The following is a 12,235-nucleotide window of genomic DNA, read 5'->3' on the forward strand; positions in this document are numbered from 1 at the left end:
TTAAGTAAAGAAAAGCACCTGTGTAAATCTATGCAAATTTATTTTATGCAGAGCTCTATTTGACTGCGTTCTATAAAAATATTGCTTCCTCAAGATGTACGGAAACATACCTTTATGTATCATTTATTTTCCTGTTGCAAAAGCTTAGTAAATGCTGCTGCAACCTTTGTTATACAAACAATGAATGTTGTAAAACAGAATAAATGTCAGATGCTCAGTTTATTCTTAGTGCTTATGGTGAACAATGGGAGGGGTAATTCAAGTGCATCGAACAACACACAATTCCTCAGCATTCAGTCATATTTGCCAGTAAAAATGACGATTCAATATGCTTTTAAATTAATATAATAAACATAGGTTTATTGCCTAGCAAAATATAAACTACATCCATCTCTAATATCCTCCACAGCCTTCTCCCTGCTCACACCATTCAACAAGTCTTCTGAAACCTGAGATGTCCCTTCTGCTGGACAGCCATTAGGAAGTGTGTGCATCAGTGCTAACTAAGCCCCATGCTAGTGCCCTTACAGGTAATGAGCCCTCAATGGTAAAGAGCACCTTTAACAGCATAGCTGATACATATATTTATAAATAGCTGCAATTTGGCAGCACAGTGGCTAAGTGGTTAGCACTTCTGCCTGCCAGCACTAGGGTTTTTGGTTCAAATCCCAACCATGGCACTACCTACCTGGAATTTACATGTTATCCCTGCGCCTGTGTGGGTTTCTATCCACAAGTCAAAGACATGCTGATATATGAATTGGCTTCAATTCAAAATTAGCACTAGTATATGTATGAATCTGAATTTAGGGACCTTAGATTGTAAGCTCCTTGAGGGCTGAGACCAGGGGCGGACTGACAACTCATGGGGCCCCCGGGCAATAGGGGATCATGGGGCCCCAGAGTCCTTGCCCAAACTCAAAAAAGCCTATGAAAAGGGTACCAGGGGCATCTCATGGGGCCCCCTACTGACCTCGGGCAGTGCCCGAGTTATCAAATGGTCAGTCCGCCCCTGGCTGAGACTGATGTGAATGTGCAGTTAACAGTATGTAAATTGATGGTGCTATGTAAGAACCTGAAATAAATTAGTGGGAGAAGGGGTCATTGGAAGAAAAAGCTGCATCCACAGGCACTTTTACGTAGAGGATAGGAGTTCTATATTGATACCAGCTTTGAACAGTCTGAGGTTGGTTTAACTTTCAAACCACACATTTATCTTCGGACCTGAACTCATGTTGCGTTGGCTCCCTTTAACAAGTCTTAGCACTTAATTTCTTACATTCCAATCCCTTTATTTGTACAAAACACTTCATAGTACAAATGAAAAACCTTTAAAAAAGTCTATGGCCAGTTTTAAAGGATACCTAAACCCCAAAAACAAAAACGTAATATATTGCACCTCTCCAATCCTTATGTGTGGTGGCTGCATTAGTTTTAATTTTTTTTAGGCTAAGAACAGTTTCAACAAGTACAGAAAATACCTTCTGATATTACCAGAAATGCAGAATCCTTATCACTTATTTATTTAAAATACTTATATAGTGCCACCAATTTACGCAGCATTTTACATATACACTCACCAGCCTCTTTTATTAGGTATACCAGTTCAATTGCTTGGAAACACAAATTGCTAATCAGCCAATCACATTGCTGCAACTCAATGCATTTAGGCTTCTAGATGTGGTGAAAACGATTTGCTGAACTTCAAACTGAGCATCAGAATGGGGAAGAAAGGGGATTTAAGTGACTTTGAAAGTAGCATAGTTGTTGGTGCCAGATGGGATGGTCTGGAGTATTTAAAAAACTGGTGATCTACTGGGATTTTCATGCACAACCATCTCTAGGGTTTACAGAGAATGGTCAGAAAAAGAGAAAATATCCAGTGAGCGGCAGTTTTGTGGACAAAAATGCCTGGTTGATGCCAGAGATCAGAGGAGAATGGGCAGACTGGTTCAAGATTATAGAAAGGCAACAGTAACTCAAATAACCACTCATCACAACCAAGATATGCAGAATACCATTTCTGAATGCACAACATGTGAAATCTTGAAGCAGCATTGCAAAACTCTGCACGGCTTTAGCAGTCTGCGCCCAAAATGAAATAAGAATGTCTCTCTGCTTCTAATTATTGTTACAGCAGAGATGGCTGTACTGCACTATCTGTGGCTCTGGCTGCACATTAGGCGGCAGTGCGCCCTAGGTGGCTGCCTAGTTTGCCTAGTGGTAGCACTGGCCCCGGATACATCCTGCCTTGTATCAACGGTTCAGGCTGGTGGTGGTGGTGTAATGGTGTGGTTGATATTTTCTTAGCACACTTTGGGCCCCTTAGTACCAATTCAGCATTGTTTAAATGCTACATCCTACCTGAGTATTGTTGTTGACTATGTCCAACCCTTTATGACTACAGTGTACCTATCTTCTGATGACTACTTCCAGCAGGACAATGCACCATGTCACAAAGCTCAAATAATCTCAAACTGGTTTCTTGAACATGACAATGAGTTCACTGTACTCCAATGACCGCCACAGTCACCAGATCTCAATCTAATATAGCACCTTTGGGATGAGATGTAACGGGAAATCACATCATGGATGTGCAGGCAACAAATCTGCAGCAACTGCACAATGCTATTATATCAATATGGACCAAAATCTCTGAGGAATGTTTCCAACACCTTGTTGAATCTATGCCAAAAGGAATTAAGGCAGTTCTGAAGGCAAAAGGAGGTCCAACCTGGCAAGGTGTACAGAATAAAGTGTCCGGTGAGTGTATATTGTATATTCACATCAGTCCCTGCCCTCAAGAAGCTTACAATCTAAGGTAACTCCCATTCATCCATACACACACTAGGGGCAATTCAGACAGGAACTAATTAACCTACCAGCATGTCTTTGAGTGTGCAGACTCCAGGAAGGTAGCATTGTGGTTGGGGTCAGGTTCAGAGACCAGTAGCTATAGCAGCAGATCAACCAACAGGATAGGTAAACAAGCAGGTCACCCTGGGAGATGACGCAGGCTCACCTGAGGTGCAGGGTCTAAGCACTAACTGGTATTCACCAGAGCTCCTGATGGTGGAGATGGATTTTGCTGCGTGTTAGTACCAGGTTGCAGTTCTCAGGATCGCCCCACCAGGAAGTGAGCAAGCCAGGATCCAGTAACTGATATAGCAAGTAGGGATCTAGCAGAAACGTAGTCAGTAAACAAGCCAAGGGTCGGTAACAAACGGTAGCAGGTTGGGATGACGCAGAATCGTAGTCAAGGAACAAGCCAAAGGTCTGTAGAGAAGGTATGGATGGCAGCAGGAGAGACAAAAGCGAAATACTAGCTGGAGAAGGCACAATCTGGCAAACAAGAAATGCAGAGACATGGCTTAAATCAGGATGTTCATGGGAGGAGCAAAGAGTTCAAGGTTCAGCAGAAAACAAGGCACAAGGCAGGATTGTCCAATAGATCAGGTAGCATGTTGTCCAGCATCCCAGGTAGCTCAGTGGGAAGAGTTAATGCCACACACAGTAGAGGTCCCACGTCAAGTCCAGGCCCTGACAAGCGTGTTGTTTGCAGGATTGTCAGATGATAATTCAGTTAACTCATCTAAGGACAGGAAAGTTGCATATTAAAGGTTTGTGGTGGAAGATGATGTCATTTTATAGGGGGAAATGTTAAGGAGACTATACACAGACTGCAAATTGGACGTGAGTACTGCTGTCTGTTTGCTTTGTTCTCCAAAGAGGGAGGTCCTTAGGAATGCTCCCCTAATGTGGAAAACATTGTTTGGAGAACTTTGTAAATTAGTTGGGGGGGATCGGCGCATGCCCACTGGCACATAGCCACCATGCCTGGATCCTGCGCAGTGTTACGGGATACAGGTGTAGTAGGCAGGGTATCCACCTACAGATACCACTTTAACCAGCCGTTGGTGTGAGTTTGGTCACACTTATTGGATCATGGGTTAGTGCTGCACAGCTATTTACCAGGTACCACAATGTACACTCTGTTGCTTTTTACATTGAAAGGGGGATACAAATGGAGGAAGGAAGCTGACCCTTGTGGTCCCTATTTTTTATATTAGATTTTTATTTTTGTAGCTGCTTTTTGTTGTGGACCCAAAGGAGCTCTGTACCTTCTGTACCCTCTGGACTTTGTTGACTTCCACCCAAATCCATGTTTTGGTATGTTTGATTTGGACATGCCTGAAATTACATATCATTGCTTGGTCGCACTATATAGAAACATAAAAAAAAAATGTTCTTTTCTATAAATTTTCAGCATTACTATGCCTGTGTTCCATCTCTGCTCTGATTCATAGGCCCAATTTTTGGGCGGTTCCCCTTTATAATGCCAAGGGCTGGATGTGGAGCACTTGCGCTACACCTAGACCTTTTTTGGACAAGTGTGCTTTTTGATTTGCAGTTTTGGACAACTCATTCTATTGTTAGACCTGCCTTTTCTCACAAGTTATCCATTTTTTGCTTTACACTTTTGTCTCTATAGGATGTAGAATGCAACTATTTACAGTCATGTATGATGCTTTTTCAGATGGGTTTTTAATATCCATGTATTAATAAAGGCATTGGCTTTATTCATTGTTCCTCTATGTGTGAATCATTTGCTGAAGAGCCATACCTTAAAAATTAAGGGTTATCAAACCTCAATCACATAGGGGATTTACATCTTTAATATTTAACCAACAACATACACAACACTCTTATTCTCTAACTTCCTTTTAAATTAATCTAATTAGGGACATTTTCATGTTTTAAAAAGTTCAGAAATGATATGCAGAGCACAGTTCAGTTAATGATTATCATTCAACCTCAGAATGAATTCTAGGTTTATGGAAAATTTTGCATCTGTTCAAATCTACGTAAAGAAGGTTTAAACAATACATATTTGTTTTTACAGCAACATTTTTATCTTTCATTCCACGTATTACAGTAACCAGTCTATCATTTACTCTGTTTTTTCAGGAGGAAAAAAGAGTGATGCAAGCATAAGCTGAATTGGTGTCTGTCAGTTGCAGATAAGGTACTTTCAGGCCACAGATAGTGTTGGAACATCCTTAAATCTCAGCTCTGAGCAAATATTAACTAACCCATCCTGCACTTTTTTTCTGTTTCTTTTTGTGAAGAAAGATATACTTAACCAAGTCTGCCATTTGGGTCCCTTGCTGATGCCATCACTGGGTGCTGTGGTCTGCTATTCCAGTACTGTATGCGTGTTTGCACTGGCCAGTCCCCAACAGCCCATTGAATTGATGTCATTATTGCCAACTTGTTTTCTGGATGCTAAGGGGTCCCCACCTCTGGACAGTCATTAGGAAGTGTCCATGCTAGCAAATAGTTCAGTGAAAGGGGAGTCCAGAGATAAGTTGTAAAGTGACTATGTCACTTCCCCCAAATTCTTTTTAAAAGGCTGTACCTGCAGTGAAGGAAAGGAAATCTCGTCCTGCCCACACCACTCTGATGCAGAGTAATCCCCAGATGAACCCCCTTGTCAACCAAAGATACATTTTCTCCCCTGGAGTAAACACTCTGCTAAACTCACACTCCAGGATTTTCCTCCCGATACAGCATACGCTGAATGTAGGCAATGAACTTCCAGGGCTCAATGAGGTCCTGTCATAAGATGTTATGAGGTGGTTAGATGCCTGTTCTCCCATCAGTAACGTCCTGGGAGAACTACAGAACCTGGTCACCCCCCCCCCAACTAGCACTTTACAGTAAAACTGAAAAAATGTATGAATTCAGACAGCATACATAAAAGGGATCCCTTTGATGCATTTTAAAATGTATTGAAATTTATGTAAATTAAGAATCTATGTTTTCTAGTAGTGTGCAAGTGTGTATAGCAGAGTACAGCAGATTTATGTAGTCACATCCATCTAGTGCCTCATGTGTTATATAAGTGTGTACTGATTAGATTTGAGGAAAATATATTTTCATTCCACTCCTGATGTGCTGCCTTCTGCAGAATAGGGAAAATGTATTTGGTTGTAAACAGGGGCGGACTGACCATTTAGCCACTCGGGCACTGCCCGAGGGCCCAGGGTCAGTAGGGGGCCCCATGAGATCCCCCTGGTACTTTTCATAGGCTTTTTTGAGTTTGGGCGAGGACACGGGGGCCCCATGAGTTGTCAGTCCGCCCCTGGTTGTAAATACAGTATAAAGCCTATGTTGTTGTTTAGTCAATTGTTGATTATGCTGCCACCTTGTGACTACTGTTTGTATGACATGCTATCTTCTGTATTTCCTCCCCCTTTCTTATGATATCATTTTCTTTTCCTTATTTGTGAGTTTCTTCGTCCTCCCCATCAAGACACATATTGGAACTAGGAAAACCTATTCTCATTTTGACCACCTAAAACGCTTAAATATGAAGTCTACCACATCATGTTATATTGCTTCAGCGTTCTGCAAACAGACGTGTGGTGTGTGGATGGTGTTTGGTGAGTTCAGCTATCTGACAAAGATTGTCTTCAGTGATTGTCTCTGCTATATTCATCTGGAGTCAGAATACCTGAACTTGCCTCACTAAACACCCACCCATATGAGAATTATGGTACTGATCAATTTTATATGTGTTTGTACTATTATAACTATAATTGATATTTATAAAACATACATTTTATTTATATTATATTGATCAATTTTATTTTAAAAATTTCTTGAAGGGGCAATACCCCAAAAGATTATATTATTTTTCTCAGGAACTCTAGGATATCTACTGGGTCTGCACACCTGCTGTATCCATTAAAGCAAGTTCTTACTTGCCCTGCTGTATTTTTATGGATTTGATTTTATGAAGAATAAAAGATGGACAGGAAGGGATAAGATATGATGACAGGGATGTCCAGTGCTGGGACAAGGCCATCCGGTGCCCAGGGCAAAAACGCAAACTGTTCCCCCCACATGTTTATCATAAATGAGTCAGTGTATTTTCAAGGCAAGAAATATTTAAAACAAAAAGTAAATGCATGCATAAAAACTATAAAATGCTATGAAATCCTGCTGTATTTTTTTTATCATAAATCACACTGAAGAGGGAGTAGCAGTAAAATAAGCCCCAGTATACGTAACCACCAGCATTAATATCAGTGAATGCAATAATGACCTCCAGCACCAGTGCCAGTTTCTGAAATTATAACCCCTAGCATCAGTGCAGGTTATAAAATAAAACCCCCCAGCATTGGTGCCAGTTTCTGCAATAAAAAACCCTGCATTGGTGATACTATTGCATAAACTAATGCCTACATTGGTGGTTAGAGGTGTGCTCCTAGATTGTAAGCTCCAAGGAGCAGGGCCCTCAAATCCCTTTTGTATTGAACTGTATTGTTGCTGTATTGTCTCCCGTTATATTGTAGAGCGCTGAGCAAACTGTTGTCGCTATATAAATCCTGTATAATAATAATAATGCTACTTAGACACCCCCCCCCCCCCCTTCACTGGGAGCCACTCTACACTTCTTCTTGTATTGATTGTCAGTGCCATTTGAAAAGTCCCTTCCAGTTGGAGGTCAGCGCTGTGTAATTAACCCCTTCATGCTGCATTAGTGGTCAGTGGCAGTGTTTTGTAACTCTTCATAATGCAGCATGAAGCGATTAATTAACATTGCTACTGGCCACTAAGGCAGTATGACTGGTTGAATAAACACTTCCACTGCAGCATAAAGGGCTTAATTTACTGCCACTGGCCATTATTGCAGAACAAAGGAGTTAATTAACTCATTTATGTATAATTAGTGACCAGTGGCAATGTTAATTAATCCCTTTGTAATGCAGCATGAAGGGGTTAATAAACATTTGCCACTGGCAACTAAGGACACACAAAAGGGTTAATAAACGCTGCCACTGGCCACCAATACAGCACAAAGGGATTAATCAGCAGCTGCTGGTCACTAATGCATTAGGGGTTAGTAGTAGTGTTAATTAACTCATTCAGGCTGCATTAGTGCCCAGTGCCACTGTTAATCAACCCCTTTGTAATGTAGCCCCCCTTTGTAATGAGCTGACCCTGGCCTCTAATGGGTTAATTAACACTACCACTCACCACTAATGCATTAGAAACCAGTGGCAGTTAATAAACCCCTTGTAGTGCAATATAGTGTTAATTAACTCATTCACCCCCCCCCCCCCCCTTTCCAATCATGAACCTCATCACCACACCCTCCAAGGAATTAATCAGTTCACTACATGATAAGCATTAATGTCTGCACTAATGCTTATCTTCAGGCTGCTGGCTCAAAACCAGGCTTGCTTTTTTGTTTATTTGTTGATTTACCTACCTTACTTCCAACCCATCCTGCAGCACTGTTCTCTCTTCCAGCCAAATGTCACCACAAAATCTCTTCCAGCCAAATGTCATGCTAAAATCTGGTGCAAATTCCCTTGCAAAGTGTGCAACTTCCCTTGAAAAGTGAACAGCCTATTTGCCTTTAGTAAATCAACCCCAGTAGCTCTAAGCATATCACCAGCATTGCCCCTGTGGCAAATCACAGTCCTGTTCCTATACCAGATATTCCTATCTGATATATTTCCCTATCAGGAATATCTGGTATAGGAACAGATAAAACAGGGATGAGATTCAGGTTTGCCACCACCATACAGTAGGTGTACATTAAATGCTGTATGTTCATGGATCCAGCAAATTAATGCAGGAAGTCACCAAAGTAATCATAATGCACTGCCTAGCTGAATTTAGGTCAAATGGCTAGAAGTCATGCTAAATGTAAAAGTTAAAAAATTAAATACACAACCTAAACATGTGATGCCAAAAAAATATATTTTTTCTCATTGACACTATCCCTGAAAATCGTACTGTTCAATAACATCACATACAGCTTAAGAGGTATCTCCCAAGCATGTAATTCAAAGGATTGGTGTTTTTCCATGTCACTCTTGAAGTCACATTAGAACTGATATTGCCTCCCCCCCCCTTTCTCTTGCAGGTGCCCCCTAGCTGGGGTGTGTAGACACATACGGCGTGGCTCAGCTATGCCCTCTGCTCCCTCCTCACAGCCTATGGCTCCCACTGCTGCCTGTGTCTCTTGTGAGACCATCAAGAGAGGAGAGTGGAGCTGCAGAGAGGGACAGGGCTGGATCGTGAGAGGAGGCAGGTAAGTGCTTAGACAGGGGGTTGAGCTAGTGGAATTTTTATACCTTAATGCAGGAAATGCATTAAGGTAAGAAATGTTTTGCCTTTAGGGCTCGTTCACACTTGACTGTTTTACCAACGCTTGCCAAACGCCCCTATAGCGTTTGGCAAGAGTTGGTCCGGTGTTTGTGGAGCATTTTTAACACTTGGCAAATGCTCCGCAAACGCTGCATGCGAGGTTTAGCGGCGGTTGCTAGGCATTTGCCGTGCGTTTAAAAACGCCCCACAAATGCCTAGAATGAAGTTTGAATGATGTTTCCGCTCCGCAAACACCCCGCAAAAGCTGGACGGGCGTTTGCAGAGCGGCACCATAGACAAGAATAGGAGGCTTCAATGCCTCCTGACTCGTCCAGAGGCGTCCGTTTTGCCGCACCGCGACGCTACCGCTCCCGTTAGAACAGCACCATGTGCTGCAATGTGCAGAATTGCCAGAGGCGTTTGGGAAGCATTAAAAACGCTTCCCAAATGCCTCTCTGCCGCCTGCACACAACGCTAGTGTGAACGTAGCCTTTGAGCAACTTTAAATTTTCTAATGATAAAATGAATTTTATTCATTTCTAATGATAAAATTTGTATTTTATGTTTATATATATACATAAAGCATGTTTTAGTCTATTTAGAATACATGCAAAAAAAGTTTGAAATATTTCTCAGTGAATGGCTTTTAAAATATAATATCAGCTTCATACCTGCACCTTCTACTTAACCCCGTTCTTCAGACACAGTGGGGTGGAGGATAAAGAAGATAAGTAGGAGGAAAGGTTTCACATATTGCAGTCTAATGTATATTTGGGACATTGTATATATTTAAAAAGTTGCTTTTACACTCTGAAGATATGGAGTATGAAATATGATGCATGTGTCCTGGGTAACAGGGGCCAGCTATACCCAGGGCTCTTTTTTCCGCAGGAACGCAGGGGAGATGCAGTTTCGGCGACTCTAGCACTGAATGTATGTGCAGGAGGGTCTATTGATGCTGGCTTCTGGGGATCTATTGTTGCTGAGGTGGGGAAAATCTCTTGATAAGGGATGGGTCTGTTGTTGCTGGCTGCTGGGAGATATATTGTTGCTGACAGGGGTATATTGTTGCGCAAGTGGGTCTACTGTTGCTGGGGGGAGGGGTATTTTGTTGCTGAGGGTGCTTTGTTGCTGGCAGCGGGAGATCTATTTTATGGTTTTTTATGTTATCATTAGCAAATTCCATACAATTACTTAACACCACAAAATCATACTTGGTTCTTTATTCACTAAAAGGACTTGTACTGGTAGGTAGGTAGGTGGTGGAACCAAAAGGATGACGTGCATAGGGAGTGGTGACTCGGAAGGGGGAAGTTCCTGCACCTATTCTATAGAAAAAAAGCCCTGGCTATACCACTTTATTCATCCATCCATGATCATGCTCAGAGTTGACTCTTGTAGTCCTAGGCTTTTTGGGGACTGTTGACTTAAAGGCCAATGACAACCAGAATAATGAACCACCTTTCCACTGCTATAAAGTTAAAAAAAAAAATGGGTAGATGCAATTTTCTTGGAGCGCTGCTTATAAATGGTGCTGCAGAAAATACACAAGGGCAACCAGTGAGCCCATTGTCTGTGATTGATCAGTCAATGTGCAGAAGAGTGGCTTCATACCTTGTGATTGCTGTGAACCCATCATTGCCTGTATTTATAAACAATTAGCCTGCTCTAACACTCACAATGGAGGAACGAGCGTTAGAGCAGATTCACACATGGGCGATGAGGAATGAAGCTCAGGTTTCACAGCTGATTGATACAGTAGTTGTTCACAGCCTGGAATTTTACTTTAAACCCCATTAGAAGCATATCATAAAACCAGAGCCTACTTAATAAATGCCATTATTGTGTTGTAGTTTTACTCTGTTTTTACTTTACCTAAAACTTCCCTTTCATACCCCAGCTCTCAACTCTATCCAAATCTATACTTCTTACTGGCACAGAGATACAGTACATTGATAAAAGGTAATTACACTAATGTGGAAGAAAATAATTAGTAAGACGCCAAACATACTGCAAGGAGCAATAAGCTAATAAATTGGCTTAGATTGTTGTCCCACAAGCTGGAAAATCTCTGTGCAGGGTGAAGCTGAGCATGCAAATCATCCCGCCATTGACCATTAATGATTGTGAGATTGCATGTTTGTTTTTTTTCTTTTTTAAGGTGGGTTGGTTTGAAGTGCCACTGGATGGCCTTATTATGAAGGGGATAAACATTTTGATAAAGTTACATTGGATTACTTTTGTCTTTTGCTTTAATTGTGCATATTACATCTTTTGTTTAGCAATTACTGTTTACACACAGCTCAAGTGCTCTTTCCCCCAAGGGTTTTACACCATCTCTTTCCAGTTCTCCCAGTGTAATTCTACCAGGATGAACTGCCACACTAGGAGATAATTGTTACTGTACCCATTTTAGGCCTCGTTCACACCATACGTGCAGAAAAACTTATAGAAACGAATGCGCCTATTTCACTTTCAGAGGCATCAGTTGTTATGCACGCCTGAATGAGTTTTATACACGTTGCAGATTTCTGTGAAAAAAATTAATGCATGATACTAGTGTTATGGTGTTAACAGGGCACATAGAGAGCAACAGATTTCATTGTGCCCTTGCAGAATGTGCGCAGAAAAGCTTAGGTGTCTGCACCATGAATTGAACAAGCCCTTAGACCAGTGGTCTCCAAACTGCGCCCCTTTGCTTGTCTTTATTTGGCTGTTGGGCCTTTAACTGATATTGAGACACTATTCTACCAACTGACATGAACAATGGGGCATCATTTCTCCCACTGACACCAATAATGGGGCACTATTCCTCCCAATAATGCCAACAATGAGGCACTATTTCTCCCCCTTAATACCAAATGTGGCGATGCTTAGGTCTACTGATGCCAGAAAAAATTCCACTGCCGCTGGCCACAGTCCAGCCACCCCCCACCACAAAGTCTGAAGTACAATAAACTTGCCCTTTGTTTAGAAAGCTTGGAGACCCCTGCCTTACTCTTGGTTCACACCTAAGCATTTTGCATAAACGCAGTACAGTCCATTTAATATGATTTCCTATGGGACA

The sequence above is a fragment of the Staurois parvus genome, unplaced genomic scaffold (assembly GCF_062004578.1).
Source record: "Staurois parvus isolate SC_StPar_1 unplaced genomic scaffold, SC_StPar_1.0 ptg000165l, whole genome shotgun sequence".
NCBI classification, from domain to species: domain Eukaryota; kingdom Metazoa; phylum Chordata; class Amphibia; order Anura; family Ranidae; genus Staurois; species Staurois parvus.